Source organism: Pelobates fuscus, chromosome 5 (genome assembly GCF_036172605.1).
Source record: "Pelobates fuscus isolate aPelFus1 chromosome 5, aPelFus1.pri, whole genome shotgun sequence".
Lineage (NCBI taxonomy): Eukaryota > Metazoa > Chordata > Amphibia > Anura > Pelobatidae > Pelobates > Pelobates fuscus.
The window spans coordinates 295351571-295356663 of NC_086321.1; positions in this window are offsets into that span (position 1 = coordinate 295351571).

Sequence of the window (5093 nt, forward strand, 5' to 3'; positions counted from 1 at the left end):
CAGAGACATACACAATTACATACTTACATCAGTTCAATCTTGTCCCCTGGATGCATGCTGTCTGGCTCCTTGGAGTCCTGTCCTGCAGCCCAGCCCCATCACTGGGCGCCAGCCGCGCTGTGTGGTACACAGGGAGCAGGGATATGATGTCATTCATATCCTCGCCCCCTCCACACAGCCTGCGGCAGACACCAGGGTAGGTGTAGTGGCGTACACATGACCCATGGGGCCCCAGTGCGCAAATTGATCCGTGCCCCCCCCCCACCCCACGCTTACTCTGCGCGGGCCGAGGCCGCAACACATGGCGGCGGTCACCTGGTCGCAGGGGTTGCAGGGCTGTGACCCCTGCGACCGCGGTATGTACGCCAGTGCATGCAGATGCACACACACTTAAAGGACCACTACAGACACCCAGATCACATCAGCTCAATGAAGTGGTCTGGGTGTCAGGTCCCTCTAGTTTTAACCCTGCAGCTGAAAACATAGCAGTTTCAGAGAAACTGCTATGTTTCACCGAGGGTTAATCCAGCCTCTAGTGGATGTCTCACTGACAATGCGTGCGCGGCAAGAGCATTCGGAGCTGAGAGGCGGAGGGATCCCCAGCGCCAAGGGAGTCCGGCGCTAGAGAAAGGTAAGTGCTGAAGACACACACACACTCTCACGAACAGATGCATACACACCAGCTAACAGACACACATTTACTGACAGACACACTCAGCGACAGACATACATACACACTCACTTACAAAACATACACTCTCACTGACAAACACACACTCACTAACAGACATCAAACAGACTCACTAATACACACACAAACACACTCAGTAAGAGACACACAGTAACACACTCACTGACACTCACTAGCAGACACACTCACAGACACACTCACCGACACTAGCAGACACACTCACCGACACTAGCAGACACACTCACCGACACTAGCAGACACACTCACCGACACTAGCAGACACACTCGCTGACACTAGCAGACACACTCACTGACACTCACTAGCACTCACTAGCAGACACTCACTAGCACTCACTAGCAGACACACTCACTGACACTAGCAGACACACACACTGACACTCACTAGCAGACACACTCACTGACACTCACTAGCAGACACACTCACTGACACTCACTAGCATTCACTAGCAGACACACTCACTGACACTCACTAGTAGACACACTCACTGACACTCACTAGCAGACACACTCACTAGTAGACACACTCACTGACACTCACTAGCAGACACTAACACTCACACTTTTCTTTTCTGTCATGTTGTTTCTTTGCTATTTAATGCAAAATAAATCCATGTTCAGTATATACATAAATCCAACTCACAGTACCTAAATAAATTACATTTTATATACATTAGAAAAAAAAACACTCACACTAACACGTTTGTTTTTTTAATTTAATCCCCCAGCCTCCTTACCTTGTTGGAGTGCTGAAGGGATTCCCTGGGGTCCAGTGGTGCTGCTGGGCTCCTGGGCGGGCGGGTGGGCGGGTAGGCAGGCTGGCAGGCGGGCACACGCGCGAGGGAGCACTCTCCCATGTGTGCTTCCTCTTCAGCTCCCTCGCGCGCCGCATACTGATACCGGAGCCGGAAGATGACGTCATCTTCCGGCGCCGGCATCCCTATGCGGTGCGCGAGGGAGCTGAAGAGGAAGCACACATGGGAGAGTGCTCCCTCGCGCGCCCGCAGAATCGGGCGCTCGGCCACGCTACAATAGGTCGTCGGTTGGAGGGGAGCGCAGTGCGCTTCCCTCCTTCCGGTCAGCCTGATTTTGCGCCCCCAGGGCCGGTGCGCCCTAAGGCGGCCGCCTGGGCCGCCTTACGGTAGCGCCGGCCCTGCTTACCAGACAGGCCGTGCAGAGGAGCTGGCAATGTGGGAGAGACTCTCTCTCCTTCCTGCTGCAGCTGGCTGCCACCTCTGACTGTGTAGGAGGCACCTCGGTGATTGTCTGCCCCAGCCTCCAAACAAAAACTCACAGGAGGGAAAAATGTGTCAAATGCTGCACTGCCGGCCCCAAGTCCACCGGCCCACCGGGAAATTCCCCGGTATCCCGGTGGGCCAGTCCGGCTCTGAATAAAACCGTCAAATACTGCTGTGACATAGCAGTTTGACCAATTCACATTTTTTTGGTGCTAACATTTTAATTTTGGGCGTGCACTTCATATCTGAGAGTCAAATAAAACCGTCAAATACTGCTGTGACATTGCAGTTTGACTAATTCAATTTTTTTGGTGCTAAAAAGTAAATTTGGGGCGTGCCCTTCATATCTGAGAGTCAAATAGAACCATCAAATACTGTGGTTACATCGCACTTTGAAAAATTCCCATTTCTTTGGTGCTAAAAAGTACATTTGGGGCGTGCACTTCATATCTGAGAGTCAAATAGAACCGTCAAATACTGTGGTTACATTGCACTTTGGAAAATTAATTTTTTTTTGGTGCTAAATAGTACATTTGCGGCCTGCAGTGCATTTCTTGCAGTCCAATAAAACCCTTAAATACTACTGTTACATTGTTGGTTTAATAAATCACACTTTTTTGTGCTAAACAGAACATTTGTGGCCTGCGGTGCATTTCTTGCAGTCCAATAAAACCGTTAAATACTACTGTTACATTGTTGTTTGACAAATTCACATTATTTGAGACTGTGAAGTAACTGTATTAATTACGCCTGTCACACTGTTGTGTGACCAGTGGTGTATCCTGGTTTTGTGCTGCCCTAGGCAGGACAAAACTCAGGCGCCCCCCACCCCCCACCCAACCCGTCTTCTAAATACACACACACAAACACACATTAATTGACAGATACGCATACATTAGCTTACACACACTCACAGACATATACACACACTCACACACTAACAGACACACTCACTAACAGACATACACACTCACTAACAGACACACTCACACACTAACAGACACACTCACACACTAACAGACACACTCACACTCACTAACAGGCACACTCACTAACAGACACACTCACTGACATACATACACACACACTCACACACTAACAGACACACTCACTAACAGACACACTCACACTCACTAACAGTCACACTCACTGACATACATACACACACTCACACACTAACAGACACACTCACACTGACATACACACACTCACACACTAACAGACACACTCACTAACAGACATACACACACACTCACACACTAACAGACTGACACACATACTAACAGACACACTCACTAACAGACATACACACAATCACACACTAACAGCCTCCCCCCCCCCCCCAGCCTCCTTACCTTTGGGAATGCTGGGGGGGTTCTCTATCTCCCTGGGGTCTAGTGGGGCTGCCGGTTGGGCTGCTGGGCGGGCGGCGAGGGAGCACTTCCTCTGAGCTGTCTGCTCAGCTCCCTCGCGCGCTGCAGAGTGAGGCTGGGAGCCGGAATATGACGTCATATTCCGGCTCCCAGCCTCACTCTGCGGCGCGCGAGGGAGCTGAGCAGACAGCTCAGAGGAATTTCTCCCTCGCCGGCCGCCCTCCCGCCAGCGCCGCCCGAACGCCCAGCAGCCTGCCTTGTCAGTTAGCCGCAAGGCCTGCCTTGTCTGTGAGTGTGTGTGTATGGGTGTGTGTCTGTAGGTGTGTGGGTGTCTGTGTATATTATTTTTTTGGGGAGGTGGGAAAAGAGTTCCCACACTTTATTCCCCAGGACTTCACCGGAGATCTCCGGATCTTCCCTGTCGGCTCACGCAGAGTCGGCGCTATCTGAGTGCCGGCTCTGCTCTAAGCCTCCATGGGCTGGCGGGGAGATCAAAGATCTACCTCACCAGCCCACAGCAACATGGAGGGAGGCAGTAGAGGACCCGGGGAGCTCTAGACAGCAGCCATGGCAACACTCAGATCTTGCGAGAGTTAACTCTAGCCCCGCAGGCTAGAGTTCACTCTCCACTGGACCACCAGGGATGGCACATGGCAGCAAGGATCCCCCCTCCCTATATAAGGTAGGGAGGGGGGATACTTACTAATCTGCCCCCACCTCCACAATCCCTTCAAACATACAGTCCGCACGCTCACACACACAGTACACTAACCGCACCCTCACAAACACACAACACCCTCACACACAGCACACTAACAGCACCCTCACAAACACACACAAACAGCACCCTCACAAATACATGACACCCACACACATCACACAAACGGCACCATCACACGCACACATCACACAAACAGCACCCTCACACACACAGCACCCTCACACAGCACAGTAACAGGACCCTAAAAAACACCCACATAAACACCCTCACCCACATAGCACACTACCAGCACCCTCACACCACCCTCACACAGCACACGAGCAGCACACACATACACAGCAGTGTATGTGTGTGTGTGTATATGTGTGTATGTATGTATGTATATATATATATATATATATATATAAAAATAAATATATATTACATATATACACATGCGCCGTGTGTTTGTGCTTTAGGGTGCACACCCTAATGCAATAGGCTGCGCACGCCTATGCTAACAAAGTATTACAGAGATACAGCGGATCACCCGCCCGACCCGGTAGGCCTCAACCCGACACGGGACTCAGGCCTCATCCCCACCATCCAGTCCCTCGGGGTCGGAGGGGACACAGCATTCCACCGATGAGGACATTAAGGACATGCTCCGGGCGCTACCCTCCCAACATGACCTGGCCCACATGCTACACAACCTAGAGACGTCCTTCCAGGCCATGTTGGAAGCCATAAGCGCTGACTTCCGACAGACCTCACAAAGGGTCTCGACCCTGGAAGATGACAGGGACACAATGCAGGCACAGATAACCAAACTAAGAGAAACGGTTGACTCCCATACAGACCATTACTCAGCCATGCAGCGCTCGATGGATAACCTTGACAACAGGGGGCGCCGTAATAACCTCAGGGTAAAAGGCCTCCCTGAAGCAGAGAGGGAAAACCTCCAGGCTGTACTACAGGAACTGTTCAACCTCCTGCTGAATAGACCCACGGATGCACCGGTGATATTTGACAGAGCCCACAGAGCCCTGCGCCCAGATCTTCCCCGTGACGTG